The sequence below is a fragment of the Acomys minous genome (assembly GCF_964271855.1).
Source record: "Acomys minous genome assembly, chromosome: 4".
Lineage (NCBI taxonomy): Eukaryota > Metazoa > Chordata > Mammalia > Rodentia > Muridae > Acomys > Acomys minous.
This window is the reverse complement of record NC_140486.1, coordinates 16495669-16519849: the sequence shown is the minus strand read 5'-3', so window position 1 is coordinate 16519849 and position 24181 is coordinate 16495669. Positions and strand designations below refer to the sequence as shown.

The window sequence follows — 24181 nt, the reverse complement described above, 5'->3', positions numbered from 1 at the left end:
TATGATTGACATTGCTAAAGTCTTTGCCAAACAAGTCCTTACATTATTACATTTCCTGGACACACTTGACATTATGAGCCATGCCTGTCCCAGACCATGTAAAACACCAAGAGCAGGGCTAGAAATGGCTCCTGTTTTGTTTTTGTTTCGAGTTTTACAATGTGGCTGAGCATAAGATCAATCCTCAATTACTTCTCATCTAGAGGCCCATAAACAGGCAGAGAAAGTCAATCTCACATACTAAACTGGCTCCTGATCTGGCCAACACCACAGAATCATTATGCCTAGGCTAAAAGGTGGACAATAACCTGAGCTTCCCAGTCTGCCTCAGTCCTTTGAGGTAGTGGTTGTCCGGCACCATGATGCCCCTTTGGTAATGGGACTTCAAATCTCAAACTATCTCTGGACTTCAAGTGCTTTCTCCCAACGTTGCCTTCCTTGTATTGCTTTATTCCAGGAGCTACCTACTAGAAAGTCTGACCTTAGTTAGATACCTGTTCTGCTGTGCTGTATCCTCCCTTCGTGTTCCCAGAGGGATCTAACATCCCAGTTCGGTGTTTCCCCTCTTGCCATGAAATTACCCTTGATATCCATGCTACACCATGACTCTTCCTGTTGATGCCTTTAGGATAGTCTCTCAGTTGATGGAAGTCAACAACATTCTTTAGTTCTAATCCTAATTCAGAAAGCCCTTCAAACCTTGATCAGTTCCTTTCTTGTAATATTTTATGATCCCATATATGTCAATGAATAGAACAAATAGAACAAAACAACAACAACAACAACAACAAAACAAAGAAACCTACTCAACATCCAGCTTCTGAACCTATGAGTGTAATAAGATTAATTATAGCATGGAGGATTGGCACTTGTGTCACCGAAAAGCCTCACCTGAGAACATTGGTGACAACACACAAAAGACGTTACCACTGCATCGGAACCTTCTACAGTCTCTACACTCTAGCACACTCCTGGATCACGCAGGCAACTGGGTGCCAAGAAACTCAGGTGAGGGTGTGAGGAACCCAGAGCTTGTCTGTGTGTCAGGGTGAGTAATAAGAGCTACTCTGATCTCAAGATTCTAGTGATCATGTCCTGCCTAGAACACAGAGTTCTATAGTATGCATGTCATTTCCCTGCCTTTGAGAGTGGGGTGCTAGAATTGCTTTAAGTGGAGCATCATCAAAAAAAAAAAAAAAAAGCGCTTGCTTCAGACAGCCAATATCACTTGCTGCGTGCGCAGACAAGGTAGTGGCTTCTACTATGTAAGCTACCTAGAAAAGAGTAGTTGTTGTTTTGACTAGAAAGTCGGGATGAATTTCCAGCAATAAACATATTTGTGAAAACAAGCCAAAGAATTTTATTTCTCCCTTTCCAGTAGGCAATTTGGCCTTAATTTACATATATTGTTTTAACCAAATAATGAAATGATTTTTTTTTTCCTGTTGAAAAACCCGTGGCCAACACTTAGTCTAAAGGGTTGTTCTAATTATGAGAAGATTGTTATTTTCTCATTTGTACAGATTTGGCTCATTAGAGCTATAATCTTTTTCCCTCAGTCCACAGGCAGAATGTAACTTTTTTTTTTATAATTATGAGAGTAAAACTGACTATTTAAAGAAAAGTTCAAAATCACAGTAACTGCAAGGCTTGACCAACAGGATGCTTAACAAAAACAGAGGGTAGAAGAGCGATCAATTCCATGATCCGTTGAAGAGGCTTCATCATTTCTCATGAAAGTCACTAGGCTTTAGCTCGGTGGCCTCATGAAAATGCAATGTTAAATTCTAATTACACAATATAACATCATGGTGTCTAGCCTGCCAAACTCAAAGGATATTCAGTTTATACTCGGGTAATCTCCAAATGCTTTACTGGGTCATTTATAGAATTGAGTCTTAATGGTTAGAAATTAAATTAGAAGGGAAATATGCATCATGCTTCTACTTGACTTAAATGAAAATGTTTTCTTTCCCTCTAGTTAAGTGGACCATATTTCTCTTTTTGATATTTAGCAAGGAAAAAAAAATAAAAAGACTGAATTTAATGAAGTGAGAATATTACATTGCCTTTGTCCATCCATTAGCTCCTGTCTTAGAGCAAAGATACTGGAATGTTCCTCAAACAGGTCCACAGTCTGAGTTCACTAACATCACTTCCCTCTCAGATTCACACCATTAGACACTGACTTAGTGTTTGTTTTCACTAGGGTCCAACCTAATTAAGAAGGAATATACATGATATCTTCTACCATTTTTTAAATGAAAAAATAAATCACCTATAATGGTGATAGATCAACTGAGCGACAAATACTTATGAGGCAAGAAAATTAAAAGAGTATGCTTCACATACAAGTGGAATTGAAGTGCTGACTTAAACCTACATCTGTATTAATATCTCAAAGTAGAACATGCGGATAAAGGTCACTGTTCCATAGGACATGTGTTCACAGAACCCACGTCAGATGTCAGGCAGCACATAGTCTCCTGTAACCTCAGCTCCAGAGGATGGAACACCTCTTCTGGCCTCTGAACCCACACATGTGGCATATACTTATACACACACACACACACACACACACACACACACACATACACACATACACACATGGTTTTAGAAAGAAGCTTTAAGTAAACCAGAACATTAAAATATCTAGATATGATTGGTTGAACATGACCCAGTAAATGAACTTATGGAAGAAAGTATAAACCTGAAAGCTGTTGATCTAAGCCATGGTGACTGGACTTTAAACTCCTTGCTATTTGGGATTTGATTTTTTTAATTAAAATTTTTGTCTTTCCTCATTTACAAAAAGCATAAAGACCAGGATTCTTGATGCCTTCTTCCGGATTCACTTAGGGGACTCTGTCTGTGTTTCTTTGGCTTTCTAGTTCTGTCCCATGATAATATCACCATGTTCCACTGGAATAGTGGTTTCACATTTACTTTTGCTACAGTTAAGATTTAAACTAGTGTTGAGCCATCATTCACCCAGGAGTGAGGGCAAGATGAAATAATGTTAGAGACTACTTGCTGGCTCTGAGAAATTCGCATTGTGCTATTGTTTCCTTTTTCATTTTCTGCCTCTTGTGTCTGTGTACCTGACATGAGAACACTGTGAAATCATGATATCATCATTAGTGATGTCTTTCCCTCGTCTCTATCAAGATAAGTCCATCCACTTAGCTTTGCTACTCAACCAAAACATCTGCTTTCCTCTGATACTTACACACCTGTAAGCTGCTTCATAGAATGGTTGTAGAATTTAATAACGGGTGGCATGACAAGTTGTTTGGATGCCAGGTGTTATTTTGTTTTGATAAATTTTGTGACTTGAAAGTCCCATATAGCTTTCTTTTCTTTCTTTCTTTCTTTTTTATTTCTTTCTTTCTGTCTTTTTCTCTCTTTTCCAGTCATAACTGTTTGCAAAATACCTGTTTAGACTATGCAGTATATGGTATCTGACCCATGAAACTGAGAAAATAATTCCCAGATTATGGTTTTAGTAGCACTTTCACTCTCCTCTCTCGTAGCTCTTTTCTCTGCTTGTATTGGTCAGCAAACTCCATCACTTATGCCCAGTATCCCTTGTATTTGAGACTGACATTGACATTTTGAGATGCAATCAATCTGAACAATTTCAAAGAAGGAGACATGCAAAGCCACTGTTTTTGATGAAGAAATAGGTGAAATGCTTCTATGTGAGATTCGCCCACTATAAGAATATCATCATCAAAGCCTCAACCCATTTCAATACTTGCTCTTTAACTGGGATGCATACTTGCACATGCCTCCCATGGATGCTGTGGGGATATGTGTGTTAATAAATCTCTCTTTATATGTGTGTGGGTAGTATTGACTTAATGGATGTAAACTTGTTTTCAGTGAAAGAATTACTGTCCAGAGCACTGTTCTCGTAGAAAAATACAGAAGTTCACAAAATACTGCAGAATAGCTTTACGTCTGTTGAGTTATGTGTTTAACATAAATTTACAACTACTTGGAAGACCATGGAGCATTCAGGAACCAACTGAGTTTGATATATAATCAATATCTGCAGAAATAAAACATGTTTGTTCCTTGGATGGAGAGGCCTGGTGGCACTCAGAGGAAGGATAGCAGGCTACCAAGAAGAGACTTGATACCCTATGAACATATACAGGGGGAGGTAATCTCCCTCAGGAACAGTCATAGGGGAGGGGAGTAGGGGGAAATGGGAGGGAGGGAGGAATGGGAGGATACAAGGGATGGGATAACAATTGAGATGTAATATGAATAAATTAATAAAATATAGATTTAAAAATGTTTGTTCGGTAGTTTAGTATTCGTGTGTCTGTCTTCACAGAACATGAGAGAATAGTTTACATAAAGCATTCTGTGTATGTAGAGATTTTTGTCTTGTTTTATTATTGTTTTAAAATTGTGCTACTGTTGATATGTCAAATATATACAATAGATGAATAAAGTTTACAATCATCTTACATTTTAGACATAGTACAAAAATTATATAAAAGGTAAAAAATCTTAGTACCATGTCCAATATGGTATCTATATGAAAATAATATGATCAATATTAGATCTAAAAAGAAAGTAGTTTTGCTGTTTTCTCTTGATATATTTTTATGTTTGATGGTATGAGTTAATTAATTCTAGTATGTAGTCATATTCTTCCAATTTTATTTTTAGATTATAATATAAATTTCAGTTAAATATAATAACAATGCATAAATACTATTGAAATATAAAAATTTTTGAATAAACTGGCTATTCCGAGCATATCCAAAGAATAATATGTTTGTGTCCTGTGGTATATATGCTTTATATGTATACAGTTACAGTGACTGTCCCAAACATTCTAATTACAGAATGTACAGTCCTATATATGTCCTGTTAAAACCTACTTTAATAGTATTATTATCTATAGATCTTTTAAAAACTGAGCAGCTGGATTGAGATTTGCTACCTAGGAAGGGAACAATTAGTATGTGTCAATTGGAGACATTCAGCATTAAATTTGACATTGTCCATTTCCAGGTTCCCTCGTAACTCAATGTTCTATTCATTTAAGAAAAAAAATAGCAGATTAAGACAACAGGGGAATGTAGGTTCATTTTTTTTTCCATGATGAAGAGAATAAAGAAAACTGAGAGGGAACAAGACTGGGTCACAGGGGTGTGTGCATATGATTGAAATATAACATGCACATGTATAAATAGGTCACACTGAAACAGGATCAGGAATAATTAGCATGTACTAGCAATACATTTAAAAACAATAACTCAAAATGAAATAATAACAACTTTGTAACTTAATTATAAATTAATTTCAATCAACCGTTCAATGCCAGAAATTACAAACAGTACATAAATAGGTGGACTGAATGGAATTACAAACTTTCGCTTTACTCGTGTGTCCCTACACTGTCCCAAGTCACTGATGAACACAAGACAGTAGGCTGAATATGAATTATGTGAGCCTAGAAATTGGTGCACTTAATGGCAAACAATGTTTTCTGGGCTAAGACTTACATACTGCTCTGGCTAGTTTAATGTCAACTTGATACAAGCTAGAGTCACTAGAGAGAAGGGAACCCCAGTTTTTAAAAGTGCCTCCAGAATATCAGGCTGTAAGCAGGTAGGCAGGCTTATAGGGCATATTCTTGATTGGTGATGGTGGTAGAGGTCCCAGCCCACTATAGTCAGCAACTCTCCTGGGCTGGTAGCTCTGAGTTCTATTGTAAAGCTATCTGAGCAAGCCGTGAGGAGCAAGCCAATAAACAGAGCTCATCCGTGGTCTATTTCTCAGCTCCTGCCAAGCTTGAGTTTCTGCCTTGGCTTTCCTCAGTGGATATGTAAGTAAAAAAAAATCCCTTTCTTCCCCCAAGTTGTTTTTCGCTATGGTGTTTCATCATAGTATTAGAAATGTAACTGAGACATACTTTTAAGAAAATAATACTTAACCAAATTGACTACAATTGAAAACTATCTAGCAAGATTTGAAAACAAGGTATAGAGCAATATGTCCCTAAAAGGTATACATATGTAACAAAACAAATTCAAAACACATTTTGCCATATTGTGAAAAGCTTTTATTTTATTTTATGTTATTTTTTTGTAAGGCAGTGTCTACTTCACCTTAAGCAGAAAGATGAGTGTATACATTAAAACACAATTAGCTTATCAGATGCATGTAGTTAGTGGTGCCTACCTTATGGACATTTTTCTATTTTAGCAACTTGTGAAAATGATCTAAAATAGATTTAATTTATTGTTAGTTTATTATTAAAAAGCATAATAACTTCTGAAAGATACTAATAAATCTCCAAAACACCATTATTATTTTTAAATTGAGAAGAACAAACTGACAAGTTAAAGGTGATTGTACAAGTCATTAATCTAATTGAGCCTTGTCAGCTGATTTTAAGATATACCAATGACATGAAGTCAAACCTGATCCTACAAAGTATTCTACATTTTCTACCCTAGAGAAACAACAGAACTCCAAACTCAGACCAATATCCATTACCTGAACTACATTTATTCAAGTTCTTTGTAAAACTGATGATTAAAAATACATGTTGAAGCTGGAAGGCACTTAGTCACCAAATGCTTATCATGCAAGCATAAGGACCTGAGCCTCGATCTCCAGCACCCACATAAAAATCCCAGGGATTAAGGATTCCTGGGGTCCCTTAGCTATCTGGTCTAGGGAAGCCGTGAGCTCCAGCTTCAGTGGAGACCCTGTCTCAAAATGATGGGTTGGCAGAGTGTTAGAAGACATCCAATGTCTACCTTTCCGTTGTCAGGTATCCACGTGCATCTGGTCACACAAGATCATAAGCACATAAACATACACACAGCGTGCATGCGTGCACGCACACACACACACACACACACACACACACACTTCATCATATATACAGAAGCAGGCACATACACACTTACACATGTGCATAATTACACATATGTCCATATGTTCTCACACATAACCACACACACATATGATCAAACACACATACACATGCATGACCACATGCACACATGTACACATGCATGGATGTTCAAGTACACACACACACACACACACACACACACACACACACACACATACACACACACACGTGAAGCTGTAGGTAGAGAACATTAGAGATTCTAAGGCAAGACTTTCCAGGAGAATACTGTTCATCAAAGTGTTTCCCAGATACCAGACCACATTCACTCCTTATCCTATTAGAGCAAACAGAAAATCTCAATCAAGGATACAGAGAAAACAGAACCTCACTGTACAGAGTCAATATGAATTCAGGTTTCTTTGAGAACATAATCAATAGGAAATATATCATTATTCATCTGGAATAATCCAGTTTTAAATAGAGGGGGCAGAGTTTTGAGAAATGTTTCTGAAAAGTTAAATGTAATTGCTGAACTAATTGTGCTTCTCCTAAATTTCTTATACAGAAATGATGTACTTCCAGATTAATTAACTTTACTTTTGAAGAACTGGGAGTGAGTCCAAGTTCTGACTGTCTTGATTATTTCACTCAATTACTTCTTCAGCTCTATCCTTGGGCACACAATGCTAGAGATCCTGCCATACGATATGCACAGGATAGCAGAACCCAGTTTGACTCAGCAGGTCTTTCTCAAGGATGGCAGAGTATATTTGCTATCCACAATTGACGTCAAGATTCAAACCCAAACAGACTTTAACCGTTATCTAGGTGCCCTAATCTCCAATTCTATTGCTTCCAACACAATTTTATTGGAAGAGAAAGGGTATTTGCTTGTGACCTAGGATGCTGCTGGGTTGTTTTACAAGACTTTCTTTATGAGCTTTGATATTTCTCTTTTTTATACTTCCCAAATCAAATAATATACCTGCAGAGCCTGCATGCTGTCTCGGCAAAGCTTCCTAAATATGAACAGTAAAATTAAAAGTTCAGTTCACTAGCTGCTGTGCCAGCACTCTAGCTCCTTCTGTTCCTTGCTCCATTCTAAAATTCTATGCTAGATATTACGCCCTAAAAATGAAAAAAAAAACTGTAATAAATAAGCAAGTTATAAAAGAAACTTTGTATGAGCTCTGCTGCTAAGAGTATATTCTGTTGCCAAAGACGGATTATTAAAAGAAGAGTTGAGAGTCTACTGGGAGGAAGGTACAAACGATGCTACCAAGCATGTGCAGTTTTGTGCCCTGATCTTCCCAGCTCTCTTCAGGTACTGCACCAATTTCTCAGTTACTTAGATTTAATCTCAGCAGCTCAGCTAGGGGCAAAATTTCCATCCCTAATTATAAGTTAAGTTTCCTCAGAGAGTTGGAGAAAGAGCTACAAACTGGCCAATTCTATCCACTGTTGGCAGAACTAGTGAAAATGGAACCAGCAGGGAGTCTTGTGTTTGAGACAGGAGAGAGGGTCTAGTTTATTTTCAGAGGGGCAAGAAAGGAGACATAATTAACTAGGGTAGGCTTGACCTAGGACAGATGGCACCGCAACTTAGCAGGGACACCTTGTCTAGGACAAAGATTGCTGCTGAGCAGGATCAATTCTGGGAATCAGAGGAAAATCAGAAGTTTTTTTTGCAAAATTATAAGTTAAACTACCTGGATTTGTTCAAAAGCATCATAGAACACCACACACAAACACACACACAGTGTCAGGGGATTGGAGGAAAGAAGCAGAGAGAGAGAGAGCATATTAGAACTGAATATGTAAGTACAGTTCCCCAAAGGGAGAAAATAAAATGCAACAATGCTTGGATTTCAGTTGCAGTGTGTAATACTTTCTAAAGGTTTAAAATGAGTCACATGGTATGTCAAATTATCTCATGGTTTGACTTGATTCTGCAAAGTCCTGGAAGTACTCTCAATCCTGTTTACTTCAAAATAAGAAAAGTGTGTCCAAGAGGTGTTGAATATTACATTGAAAATTGTCACACACGTTATATGACTATAAAAACAGAGAAAAATGATTTGAAAAGACTGAGAAAACACTTCAAAGAAAATTAACGAGTATAAAAATATGAAAAATCCCAGACAATTAGTAAAAGATCAATAATGCTGCTATATACATTGTTGGGACACTAAGGAAACTGTCTTGAAAAATATTTATACTTATAACCTGACCAGAGCCAATGAACTTCTAAGGTAATTAGAAAAACACACAAAATTCTAAAACTCATGCAGATACCCATGACTTAAAATAAATAAAAATTACCATATTTAATTTATAAAAAATATATTAAATATCTGTGATTCCAAAGCATAGGTTTTATATTTTTTTAATTTTTAAAAAAGATTTATTTATTTAATATAATGAGTACTCTATCTGCATGTACACCTGCAGTCCAGAAGAGGGCATCAGATCACATTATAGATGGTTATGAGCCACTATGTGGTTGCTGGGAACAGAACTCAGGACCTCTGGAAGAGCAGCCAGTGCTCTTAACTGCTGAGCCATCTCTCCAGCCCCTCAAAGCATATGTTTTAAAGCACAAAACTGTGTGTGTTTCCCATCCCTACAGCAAGTCCTTACTGCTGAATACTAACTTGACAGTGAGAAGCAAAAATAACCAACATTAGTAAGCCAAGCCAATGCTTTCCCATGTCTCATCTCAGCTACAGGAAAAAAAAAACAAACAAACAAACAAACAAAAAACAAACAAACAAAATGGAAAAACAAATTTTCATTTCTTTTACTCTATTTAGGAAATCTATGAGTAAAAACAAATAACAAACATCTTGTCAGTTCCTAACTAGTGTGATTCATACAACTAAATGGAAGATATTGGGGCTGGAAAAATCCACAGACTAGCATACCTGTTGGTGTGTTGTGAGGCCCAAAGGCAGCCAAGGCTAACTAGCCTATTTCTGACTTTTCTGATTGCTCCCCACTGGCAAAGCCCAGAACACAGCTTCACCTTTGCTACAAGGGATCACAATACAATGGCCTAATCAGAACAATGCTACCTGATAACAGTACATACCAAGCCCTCTCTGTAACCTCATACCTTTACTCTTTCTCAGTGTGCTTGCTAGATGGAATTATAATGTATCTTAAAAGGACAACTGTATTGGTGACCATAAAAAAAAATTGGTAAGTAAGCTGGTATCCTGCGGGATAGATTTATATTTTCCAACTTAACTGCTTTTTATGCATCTTTATGGCTGAGCAGTTTACTAAAATATTGAAATATTTCTGTTCTGATGATAAACATCTATATATTCTCTGGGGCACTGTGTTGTCATGAGTGCCTCCCTGTCTTCCTGGACCATCTGAATATCCAGCACCAATGGGCTAAGGACTTTTATGGAAATAGTTGTTTGGAAGCTGCTGCCCAATGTTCCTGTACAACTCTAACCATCCTGGCCTGGATGAGGATATTCTAAACACATGGTTTTCAGACTTCTTCATGCTGAGACCCTTTAATACAGGTACTCATGTTGTGGTGACCCCCAACCATAAAATTATTCTCACTGCTATGCTACTTCATATCTGTAATTTTGCTATTGTTATGAATTGTAAGATAAATATCTGATATTTCTGATGGTCTTCAGCAACCCCAATTATAGGGTCATTTGACTTCCAAAAGGGGTCCGGACTCACAGGTTGGGAACCAATATTCTAAATAGTTGTGGTTTCACACCCTTTTTTGATCAGATGCTTCAGACTCTATTCTCCAGTAAACTTGGATTTCCCTGTAAATCTGTCTTACTCTGAGAAGGGCTAAAGCCTGGTGCTATTCAAAGGAGGAACTTGTCACTCAACTTGCCAGACCACCTTACAGAAAATCCTGGAGCGCAGACAGTCACAGTGGGACAGTGATGCCCCAGAGCACACTCTGAAAACATTGTTCGCATGTACATGTCCCATCTGCTCCTTCCATTAGAAACAGAAAATGGGATGGGCTTTGGGCATGGCTGTCACTGAGCATCTTTGCTCCTCTGTCCCATGTGGCTAGCTAAGTAAATCTTCTTCTTTTTCTTCTTCTTCTTCTTCTTCTTCTTCTTCTTCTTCTTCTTCTTCTTCTTCTTCTTTCTTTCACGATTTTTTCTCTAATTGGACTGTTTAGGACTGGAGGCCACATCTGGCTTGTTAGAGAGCCACCAGGGCACAGTCTCTGACTTTAACTGTGGCAACACAATACTCTTGACTGGATCAAGCTCTGCATCGTTCCCAACATTTTGATCTGGGTATACTGAGCCTCAAAGTTTGATGCAGAAGACGGACAGGCTAGCAAAAGTTTTAAGCCATGTATAAATTGGAAATAGGTAACATATTTCTATGTCTGCACTAGGAGAAAGGATCTCAGCTAAGGGACAGATGGGACAGCCATGTGTTTTAAACTGAAAGTCCATTTTTGTAGAAACATTTAGAAATGGAAGCATTTGACCTAGAAGGTGAAGATGGAACAATACAAAACATGTGTTAATATTGGTAGACTGGTTTCCCAAAGATCAGAGGTCAGAGTTCACACAATATTTCCTACATTTGCACTTTCTTGCAGATCTTCCTTTCTACCTGCAGGCCTAGCCATCTGTTTTCCACACACATCCACGAGGGAGGGGTGGTCTATATCTAACATTGACATTTAATTTCAATGGATTTTGGATGAAAATGGAGATTCCCATGATCACTGTAGTTTCCAATTGAAGTAGAAACCTTAACCATTATTTCTTCTAATTTTCTTTTCTTTGTGTTGATTCATGTATGTGTGTGTGTGTGTGTGTGTGTGTGTGTGTGTGTTATAAGCCATGGCATATATGTAGAACAGAAATTGATATGAGGGTCTTTGTTCTACCATGCATAAATTAGAGCCTCCTTGTTTGTTTGTTTGTTTTTGTTGTTGGTTGTTGTTATTGTTACTGCTGTGTATGGCACTCTAGGTAGGGCACAAACTTTGTCTCAGCTTCCTCTAACTCTGTAGAATCACTGGGATCACAGACATGTGTTACTATGCCTGGCTTTTACATGATTTGAGGGAACTTGAACTTGAGTCTTCCTGCTTGTACAGCAAGTACTTTACTCACTGAGCCATTTCCCCAGCAAGTCTTCTCATTGTAAACATATTCACTTGAAAAAGGACAGTAATGCTTTCAACCACAACACGAAAAATGAAGAGAAGGGACTTCTGTGTGTCCATGTGTGTTTGCGTACATGCTTGCGTCATGTTGTGTGTTATGTGGGTATTGGTGATATGTGTATGCTTGAGAGAGAAAGAGAATGGGGTGGTCATTAAAACTTAATGCTCTGCATCTCAGAATTTTATCAAACTGTCTTGCATAGTATGGGGCCAGAAGTGGAAATTTGCTGTATCTTCCCTTTGATTCATGCTTTTGGTGAGAAATGAATTGTATGGAGGAAGGTATAACCTGCCATGAACCATTAAAATCTCTGTAATGGGCAACTGAAATTAACACTGTTTCCCATGCTATTTGTCATTGCTTCTGGTACACAAAGATTAATTGAGAGACATTAGGCTGAGAGCTCTAGAACTTTAAATACAATTTCAAACTCAAGTCCAATTTAAACCAAAAAACAAAAAAACAAAAAAACCCTAAACTTAACCAAACACAAACCACAAACTCCCATCTAACTAATTTTACATCATGCCTCACTATATCCTATGAAATGGGAGTTTTATTTGGTTTGTTTTTTAACATATAAAACTTCATTGATGACAATGCTGTATCTGAGATGTCTGAACCTCTGTTGTTCTGGAGGCTGCCCTATCCATGACTTATTCTTAGCTCAAATAAACCATATAAAATATTGTCCTGAAATTTTTGGTTTCTTTAAAAAAACAGTTATGTTATGTGAATATATTTTTGTTTTAATCCCAGGTGTGGGATATGGAGCTGCTTCAGGTTATCCATAGCCATTAGATATGGTTGTCTTGTGCTCTATGAGGGCTGTGATTTTTGCTACCTGTAGACAGTTTAACTCTGGGGACTCTGGAGTGGGTATCAACAGGAGAGCCTAGAGAGGGCCTGTCAAAAATTAATTAGAGAAAGAAAGCTTACAAGTAATTACTCTTTAGGAGTCAGGTTTATTAGGAGAAAAGGCACAAGGCTGTGGTTGGGCCTTGCAGAGGAAAGGAGAACATTAGACAGACGTAATACAACATATGGAGATCTAAACATAATGGTGTCTTATAGGGAATTAAAAGGTTTCATTCAAAACCAAGGGCAAGGGAATCTTCTGGGAAAACTACCAGAACACTTTCCCCCAGGGAAAAAAAAAAGAATATCAGACTTTTATAGCTTTTAGGAGATGGCAAGAAGTTATACCATGTGATTTAAGTCACTGTGGTGTATGTGACAAAGAGCCTGAAGAGCCAGATACTGGTTAGGACCATAGCTTAGAAGCTGTAAAAAAAAAACACACACACACACACACAGCACAGAACATTTTAACTTTGTCTCTGGGAGAGCTTCAGAGGTCATGGCATGATCTCTTTAAGCCATGAGATCTTTAATTTTACAGTGACCGCTGCCTTAAAGTGGTCCATGTTCCAAAATTTTACATATATATGTGTGTCTGTCTGTCCATCTCTCTCTCTCTCTCTCTCTCTCTCTCTCTCTCTCTCTCTCTCATGTGGTGTGTGTGTGTGTGTGTGTGTGTGTGTGTGTATGTTCCTATTTTAGTGGTTTACTCTGAGGGCTCTATACCCAATGAAGGCAGAATGAGATTTTCTTGGAAATTGTCATAAAGGAGGCTTTTCTGTGTTTGTAGGAGGTTCCTAAAACATTTGTCAGTACCTTCCTCCTGGGTATTTGGGGTTGGGAAATATATCTCAAATCACAATATTGTCTCCCTGTGGGAAACAACTGTCTTTGAATCACCAGTCTAGTAATTATGATGGATTTTTCTATTTAGTAATAGAAAATTGCTGAGCTCAGTCAGATTGTTTAGTGACCACTCTAGTCTCGCAAATTATCCTTCTCATTTAAATTATGTTAATTTAAAGCTTTATTTCAAGTACTAGCAAGGGGGTCAAGAAAGTAATGTCAGCCGATTGAACAGCTCAGTTACTTAAAACTTGTTGCATTGCTCTAGTGAGAAACGGAAGCTTTCCTGGCAATTGCTGTCAGCTCTCTCCTAGGAGCTGCTTTTAAGCCTTATTCTTTGTCCTTTCTATGTCTTTCTTTCTCCCAAGGGACCTGAGATGCGACTCCGTGAGTTCATTTTCCACTGACATCTTGTCAGTGAGGGCAGACGCTAGCACAGATGAATACCTCTTGGACAGGTCTTCGTGCTGTGTAAAGTAGAACAGTGCCTTTCTTTAGTGGCAAATTCTTTTCTTTCCTTGACCAAGGACTATTCTCTGAGGCTACTCCGTGGAATATATCAACTACAAAGCATGATTCTGAAGCCATTCATTCAGAACTTCTTGTCCACTTTTGATGGCTAATATCAGAGCCTCCCTTACTGACATCAATCTGTGACAAATATCAAAAGGAAGTCTACACTTTCACACAGTTTACAAGAACTAGTCATCAATAAAAGAGGCAATACAGTCCATTTTCAGATAATTCATTTAGCTTTAAGCTCTACATACTATGTCTCTTCTTATTTCATATTTATTTGGTTTGTATTTTTCTTTGTTCCTGTAATTGATATATATTTACCTAAACCATAGAATGGTTCTTAGCAGACGGTGTAAAGTCTAGAGATATTAGATAAGCAAAGAAATGATGGGACAAGTAGTTATTCAATTGATAAAATAGTTGCAAATTGCCTTGAATGGATCCCACATTACAGTGAGAGTCACAGGTAAACTATGCACATCTGAAAAATATACAGAGAACATGTTTTAATTAGGGACATTGGAGAGGCTTTCTCTTGAGCACAGGATGATTTGTACTTGCAATAATTAACACATGGGCCATGTGACAACTAAGAACTGATAGGTGTTTGCATTCTTAAATATCATAAACATGTATTTCTACTGTATGTACACACACAAGCACACACACACACACACATCATATTGCCTGAGATCATAAAACAATATACTAAGTCTTATCAGAGATTTGTTTTCTTAGCAGATAAAACACCATGACCACTGCATTTGCCTAGCGTGGCAGTCCTGTGATTCAGAACCTAGAAAAATAGATATAGAGGTAAAAGCATAATCACACGTGTTAGATTTGGAGAAGTTTTCTATAACTTTTACATTTGCTTTCCTGTCTTCTCCTCACAGAAACACTATATAGTGGTAGTTCTATAAGCATGTAAACTGTGAAAGATAAATCCTCCCAGAGTCACATTCTCTTTATAAATAGTAGAATGAAGTGACAATGTCTAACACTAAACCCCAAGCTTGTATATACTGAACTCTTTCATTATAACATTGCTCTGAAAGTATTTAAACTGTCTAGATGGAAATTGCCCTTGAAGGACTATGAGCACAATGCTTCTACTTTCTGCTACACAACAAACAACTTCGTTTATGCTTCACCTGTGTCAGTCCTTAAATAGAAGAAAAATACTTAAGATCTGCTCCAGCAAGCTGCTTCAGACAACCAGGCTAAATTTGGCATTGTAAGCAAGTGACAAAACTGAGGCCATCACATGTGCACCGCAGATGGTGTTTAAGCAGTCATTGAGTGATGCAATCTTCAGACTTGAGCACACAGTGTAAGATTTACACCCCTCTCAAAACTCATGAAAGAAAAGGAAATAGATTAAGACAAACAAAACAAAACAAAACAAAAAAACAACAATTGGAATAGGAAGGAAATGGTGTTTTTTCAATAAACTTACAGAGTGGGAGACACTGAAACCAGTTTCAGTTATTTGACCACAGAGTTTCAATTCTTTTTAGGTGTAGTACTATATAAAACATCAGATAATTTTATGTTCATTTGTGCTTTCCAGAATGTACTGAAACGTTGCTCTTTGTATTTGTCTGCTACTATATATGCACAGGTCAGATCTGTCTTTCTGGGGTCTCTTAGGATCTGTTCCTCTGGCATCTGAATAGTCATGCGTGTGACATGTCACCTTCTGTAAGAAATATACTTTATTTAGTGCATAAAAATGACAAAAAATAACATGACTTTATAGACAAACAATTCTGGAAATATTTACCTTAAATGTCTATCTTAAATCATTTGCACATGCACAGAGCAAGTAGCCAAGTAGTTAATAAGTGATTTCATTATTCGGTTTGTTCTATATATTTCCAAGGAATCCATACAGTTATTTCATAGCGATCTCAGAGAAAGAAGTACATAGACCTACTTTTTCAGTAAACTTCTCATTATATATATATATAATGAGGATATATATATATATATATATATATATATATATATATATATATATATATCCAGTTATGTAAAATCCATTACTATGCCTACCAGTAAGGGCTACACAGTTTATGGCCCAGGCACGGTCTATCATTGGAATAATATGATCTTCTCACTTGAAAATCTTAGATGCCCCATAATCTTGACCGAATTTGAAAGAGAACAAACAGTTCATTGAGTTGATTTCTGAAAACCCGTTCCTCTAAAGTTTTGCCTCCATCTCAGCCATAGAACTGTAAGTCAGCCAGCTCCTCAAGTGAACACCCATGATACAACTTCAGTTTTCCCCTCACATTCCCTAGTCAGCTGCCATACTCCTAGCAGGAAAGCATGTCAAGAGGGTCTCGTTCACATAATTTCCTGGGAAAACTGCCCTAGTAGAGCTGTCTTCATCTTGAGTGTGCCTCAGAATCACTACACAAACTAGATTAGTGTTTCATAGTTTTTAATATCACATCACTTTCAGAATAGTCTAGAATCTAGTCATTACAAAACACACTATCTCACTTCTCTATGAGACTACTGAATACTCAGAATAAACTCAAGCTCCCTTCCATAGCTAACAAGTTCCCCAACCTTCTTTTTTCTGACTTTTCCTCTTACTGAAATGTCTTCTGTCTTTATTCTGAGCTTTATAAGTGTTATTAGAACTCCATGACTGATAATATCAGTGACTGATATTCATCAATCAGGTCTGAATCTAATGCCATTTCCCTGTAAAACATTCACAGTTAATCCTACCAATATGTTTACTTACACCCCATCTCTGAGTGGTGCTTGCCTGATGAACGTCCCTCAGAGTACCTAGACAGCTTGAAATAATCTGATTTGTTCTTCAGCTTTCCTGTTTATTGTATCTCCCATCACCTCCCTCATAAGACTACAGACCCCATAGATAGGAACTGCACTTCCAGGACCCATCAAAGCATCTACCCAGAATAGATGTTATACAAGCACTTTAAATAAATATATAAATAGTATACATTGTCTAAATGAGAATGATGTTTTTATTTCTATAGCTTACATTATTGTTTTCTTTTAAGCCCTACAAGGTTAGAAATTTTATTATAAGAAGTCAAAAAATCAAATGAATGGTTAAGTGAATCAAAATTGTCAGAATGGTTTATACGCCAAATATTTTTAATTATCATAATGTGTACATTTGGATTTTGACATTGGGGCCAGCCATCAAAAAGCTGGTTGTTGGGCTGGTCCCTTGTTAAGTCACTTAGAATTAGTTATATAAATATACTGACTGCCTGATGGAGATCAAACACAAGGACATAGGTAGTGGACCCAAAGCAGGAGAGGAGATGAAATTTTTCTTAAAGTACGATTCTGCAGAGCTTGAAGTCAAGCAAGAGTCTGAGGAAATACCCTGTAGATTAATGCCTGGAAATGAAATAGAACCAATAAACAATTACTGCTTTTGTTTGGCTCCAGAAGAACTAGGGCTCAAGACCAGCAGCTCCAGCATCTACATATACACCATCTGCAAACAATTTTAGAAATAAAAATTAATTGGGGTTACTGTAGAGCTAAGGGTTTTGCACCCCTGAGTACAGGGCTAGTGCTGTATTCTAACAACCCATGAAGGTGATTCTCATGCTGACCCAAGCTTGAAGGCCACTGAAGAGTAGAGCCAATGTATTGTACTGATCTGCAGTGGAGAAAGATGGAGAGTATATTTTTTTTAAGATTTATTTTTGGATTAAATGTATTTATTTATTCACTTTGCATCCTAATTACAGCTCCCTCCCTCTTCTCCTCCAGGTCTCACTTTCCCACTTCCTTCCTCCTTATCCCTCTTCCCTTCTGCTCAGAAAAGAGGAGCCCCTACTTCTACCACCAACCAACCCAGCACATCAAGTTGCATCAGGACTAAACGCATCCTCTTCCACTGAGGCCAGACAAGGCAGCCCAGCTAGGGGAAAGTGATGGAAAAACAGACAATGGAGTCCATGTCTGAGGCAGCTCCCTGCTCCATTTGCTAGGGACCCACATGAAGACCAAGATGTCCATCAGTTCCATATGTGTTGGAGACCTTGCATGCTCTTTGGTTGGTGCTTCAGTCTCTGTGGACCCCTCTGTAGTTCTCAAAGACCTAGGTTAGATGACTCTATCTGTTGGTCTTCTTGTTGAGTTATTGTTCCCTCCAGGTCCTTCTATCCTTCCCCTACTCTTCCACAAGGCTCCTTGAGCTCTGCCTAATGTTTGCCTGAGGGTCTCAGCATCTGTTTTGATATACTGCTAGGTCGAGTCTCTCAGAGGACAGTTATGCTATACTTCTGTCTGCAAGCATAGCAGAGTATCATTAATAGTGTCAACATTTGGTTCTCTCCTACGGGGTGGGTCTCAGGTTGGGCCAGTCATTGGTTGGCCGTTCTGTCAATCTCTGTACATCTTGTAGGCAGAGTAAATTTTGAGTTAAAGGTTTTGTGGGTGAGTTGGTGTCCCCCTCCCTCCACTAAAACTCCTGACTGGTTAGGAGATGGACACTTCAGTCTTCATGTACCCTGATGCTAGGAGTCCCAGCTAGAGTCTCCTTGTATTCTCTGAAGAGCCTACCATGCTACTGGTTTCCAGCTTGTCCCAGAGATGCTTTCCCCTCTCTGTCTCCTTTCGCTCTCTCAGCACTCTCATCTCTTTCCTCCACTCTCGCTACATATGATTCTGACCCTCTTTTGGAGAGGGAGTGGGGAGGGCAATGGGAGTATTTTGTTTAAAAGTACCTCCATTTGGGAATACAAGATTTGGATTAAATATATGGTCTGGTATTCAGCTTTTCATTAATTGGGCTATCCTCATCTCCACAAAACCCTTAATCCACATGATCTATGTTCAGTGCTTGAACTAAATATAACACCTGGTTCTCTACACCAAACTGAAGGTGGAAGTGCACCCCACCAAAGGACGGTACCCTCAGAATGATGCCACTATGCCAAGGTTCCTCTGTTTTCAACAAAAATATCTGAGCAGTCATAACATGTTTTGTCAAGTGAAGGAGCTTTACCTGTATTGTCTTAAATACACATTTGATACCATTCTGCAGTGTTCTCTGAAGAGATGGCAGGAGGAGTCAGTTCCCACAAAAGAGCATCATTGCAGCCATCAATCTGCCTAGTGATGCAATCTCTTCCTGTAGTGGGAGGTCTGTAATTGTCACTCTTAATGATATGACACGTCACTGCTGGTTATTACAGAAGACAAAGATGTCTCAGGAGCAAAGTAAGACAAAAACTCACTTTATTCAGTCTCTGCTTGCTTCTTGCCTCATTAGGTGGGTGTCTGCAGCCTTTTATTGTGATTAATGATGACTCCACCTCTCACATGCAAACACACATGCTTGAACACCCATGCATACATGTGTGCATACTTTATCCCCTTCTTTATTACACACTTTTTGTACCAATTAAAAGCAATTCTTCTGTATTATTGGCTATACAGAATCAGCACTGTTTAAGTGGAAGGTCAAATATAGGTGAAGAGTTTTCCAACTGCCCTTCAACTCTACAATGAAGTCTAAACTCTATTTGGCCAATATGTATGTTTTATCCTATATTCTTTTCAAAATATTCCCTGATTCTGCTGAAACAATCTTGTGGTTTTGTTTTTTGTTGTTCAGTAAACCCAGTTCATTTCCTTTTATATGAAGCTATTTCCCTCTTAGAGTCATATTAGCCCATCCTTTCCATTATCAACGAAGGTCTTCTAATACACCTTTCAAGTGAAAGTTGAAGTCCTACTTGCTCCAAAATGTTGATTAACTATTTGGCTATTTTTTCTCTACCCTGAATTTGTATGTAGTATACTGCTTTCCTAAAACACTTGTCCTGAAATAATACATATTATTGTCACTATTATTAACCCTTTAACCATTAACATCCTTAAGGAAAACTTTTCCTCCCTCCAGTCCCTTTCTTCAAACAATGACTTGCTGAAGAAATAAATATTTGCCCATTGCTATTTGAAGGGTTTAAAATAAGCTGTAGGTAGGATAAGTTTGTATGATTTTGAACATATTTATTTTTTTGAGATTGTGATTATATTATTCCCTCCTCCTTGCTCCTTTCCTCTCCTTAATCACTGCATTTGCTCTTTTTCAAATTCATAGCCTTTATGTTCATTAAATGTTGTTACATGCATATATATATATATACATATATATATGTATATATATATTCTTCTCATTCTGCAGAATGTTACTTGTATGTATGTACTTTTTCAGGGATGATTATTTGGTATTGGTTAAACAACTAGCCTCTTCCCTGTGAAAAATTATTTCTCCCAGTTTCAGTTTCTTTACGTTCCTCCATAGTTTTCTTGTGTAGGGTTGCACCCTAGTGGTCTTTCCACTATTCACATAGTCATGTCTATGCTGTTGTTATGCTTATTCACCTCATGTTTTGGCAGCCATGTTAGTGAGGCTTGGTAGATGTAGCTTCTGAAATTACTAGGAGGCATAATCTTCACACCAAACTCCCTGATGCCCTGATGCCTTACAATCTTTCCACAATGTTCCCTGAAACACAGGTATGGGAATTGTTTTCTATATTAGACCTATGACATACATGATCCACGGGAGAAAAGCCATGGCCTGGAAACATAGTCACCTACCCAGGGTTAGTGACATCATGGATATTGGAAAACATGGAATTTCTACTAAACCAACATAACCTCTAGATATCTGTGCTTATACCCACATGTAAGTCATGGTCCCCATACATCATCAAGGAGACTTCTCTTTGCAACAGCCAGAGTGGTACAAAAAACCCACAACCAATTGAAATACAGTTTTGGAGCCCAGTCCCAGTGAATATATCTATAAAGCAATGTATAATTTTTGTTTTAAAACTTGTAGGGCTGAAAATAAGAAGTAGGTAGGATAATAACAATGTATAAATCTTGCAATAAAAGTTAAGAGTTTCTAATTTCCCCAAACCCAGACATACCAAAGAGGAGGCATGCCCAATGTGCAGTTGCAGAACACTGGCATTCTTAGTTGCAAATGCAGGTATTACTCTGAAACACTCTATAAAACTACCAGCCACTAGATTCAAATTCAAATGTATAATGACGTATATTTAACTTCATTAGGCAATAAAGGAGAACCATGTTTCAAATTATTCTTTCAGTAAAAAAATAATCTATTTGAACAAAGAGAAAATTCTGAATGTCAAAGCACACTATCCCTTAAAACCTAGAATGCATGAAAATTTAGAGACTTTAAATAGAAAGATCAATAGTGTAAGTCCCCATGATTCATTATTTTAAAGCTCATACAAATTTTCCTGTGCATTTTCATGCTGCCTACCTGACTCCTATTTGACAACCTGGTCTCTCCCCCTGTTACCCCACACTGGGGAGGCTCAAGTAGGAGCACTGTGAGTTTGACTCCCACATAGGCCACGCAGTGAGATAGTCTCCTAAAGAGCAAGTCACACAAACCAAACTAGTCAGTAAAAACAAACTAACAAATGACCAAAACACAAACAACAAAACCCAATTAAATACAATGCAAAATAAGAAAGAAAAAAATTTAACAATAAAAGTCTTATCACGGTGAAGTGAGTTTCTACACCTTTGTTTTTCAATGAGGATCTACTAATTAAACTCAGGTTAAATGAAATTTTTCTTTAGAAACATAAATATTTTTAAAATGTATAGGGCTAATTTTTAAATGAAAGTATTTTGAAGCCATTTTAATGCGTTGAAACAAAGATGTTCTTTGAAGCTATATTTCTGTTTCTACATAGACGGTCATATACTTGAAATAGAATATTAAGACATAATAACTGAAATTAAAAAGAAAAAACAAACTCGGCCTTCTAAAAATATCCAGTCATAATATAGTACCTCATGCATTTCCAGCATATAAAAATATAGAACATATACTACACACACACACACACACACACACACACACACACACACACACACGATAGTTCTTTTAAATGTTAAGTGAAAGACAGCATTACTTTTCCCCTTTAAAATCAATGGCTTAGGGGAGTGAGCCTTCGAAGTCTCTGTTTCTGAGCTTGGGGCAGATTTCTGGGGCCTGCTCGGAATAGGACTTCTAAAATGCAGATGCATCTGAATGGCTGTGGTGCAAGGCCACTTTTGTTGGCTACAAGCGAGGTCTCCCGAAGCAGAGAGAACACACAGCTCTTCGCAAAATTGCAGGTGTTTATGCCTGCGATGAAATTGAATTCTACTTAGGCAAGAGATGTGCTTATGTATATAAAGCAAAAACAAACAAACAAACAAACAGAAAAACAACCAAAACAAACCAAACCAAAACAAAACAAAACACAGTGACTCCTGGAGGCAAACCAAACAAAACCAAAGGGAGCCCGGAAAAGCAACTGGGGCCCATGGAAACAGTGGCATGGTTCGCACCAAATTCTGAAGCAACCTTCCTGCGAAGGCCATTGGACACAGAATTCGTGTGATGAGTACCCTTCCCATATTTAAACTAATGAAAAGTAAATAAATGAAAGTGGAGAAAGAAATCAATGGCTTGAAATGAAAAGAAACCTACCTTAAATTTAGGGAGATACACCCAAACATGAATCACTAAGTGTCGTTACACTTGTGTGGTGCTGTGAACCTGAGCTATCCTCCATTTGGAGACAAAGAGAGCTTGGAACAAAGTGTTGTTCCTCTCATAAATCTTTTAGGATTTTTAGAAGCTAGCTATTTCCTGGACATTGCATTCAGTAGCTCATCACTCCACCCTTATGAATTACAAAGTATCCTCAGAATATTTTATAATGTAATACAACAACTATGCCAGTGTGCTGGTTGTCATTTAAAACATGTGCATAGAACTGTTTGTCCAGGAAATTTCAAATGCAAGTTACTAAGCACCCTAGATTTCCACCCCACAAAAGGATTGGTTTAATAGTTGGTAGCAACATGAATAAAACATTGGAAGCTATATAAATATTTTCAGACATGCGCTATCATGTATATGTTACTCACAGATGTGCATAATGTGAGTCCACACATGTGTGCACAAGTAAGTACATACAGTTAGTAGTCATTTGGACAAGTCATTTTACATCATTAAAATGACTTGTATTTTCTTCTCAGTCTAAAGGCTACTGGCTGCACTGGAGCTTATAAGACTCTTATCTAGCCACAGGGAAGTCTCTGTATTATAATAGTAAAGCTGGTATTACTGAGAAAATTAATTTCTAATTTCTCAAACAACAATTTTAATAAGGCTTGATTCAAAGCACCAAATTGCTTATAAAATAAAGTTAAACAAATATTACACAATATCTGTTTTTTCAAGAATGTCTAGGATACTTGTTATAAATAATACAAAGAAATTGGGCCAAACCCCAGACATGGTTCCTAGTTAATTCTTTCGCACACTGAAAGCTAAGCTACATTGCCTGAAACCAGTGGCCTAGGCTTCGGCGAATGCTAGGTTCACTCAGATGACCTGCAAGATCACCAATTGAGGCTTTCCATTCAGTAAATGCCTTCCCAGAGTGAACTTCTAGCGATTTCCCAAACTGCACCTGCGTTTCTGACCCGAGACTGCACTTCAAGAAGTGTTGCTATGATTTCCCCTGAATGGCCCGTTTTCAGCTGCGTGTCAGGTACACTGCACTTAGAGTTGTTTACAAGCTTCCCTTCCAGTTCGGGGTTCACGAGTTCCTAGTCGAAGGTGGACCCATGTGCTGTAAGAGGAAGAGGGCATGCGGGCTAATGCCCAATTAGGGAAACGTCAAAGCCTACTGTGTTTAAACTGCGTGGAAGACCAGACCTCTGCTCCACAATAGGAAGGGGCAGGTAAGCATCTGGATCTCTGTAGAAATTGTGGTGGACAGGCCGCGTCACAAGAACCTGGACA

The 24181-nt window shown here is 37.8% G+C and overlaps 1 protein-coding gene and 1 pseudogene across 3 annotated transcripts in view; one reads left to right on the top strand and one right to left on the bottom strand.

The window, feature by feature from the left end:
• Positions 1-24181, bottom strand: part of DCC (DCC netrin 1 receptor) — a 1088923-nt gene that overhangs the window by 594632 nt on the left and 470110 nt on the right. The gene's annotated exons all lie outside the window — the stretch shown is intronic.
• Positions 855-22788, top strand: LOC311595743 (large ribosomal subunit protein eL33-like; annotated as a pseudogene). Its single transcript has 3 exons — positions 855-1008; positions 22402-22568; positions 22623-22788. The product of its transcript is annotated as a large ribosomal subunit protein eL33-like (transcript).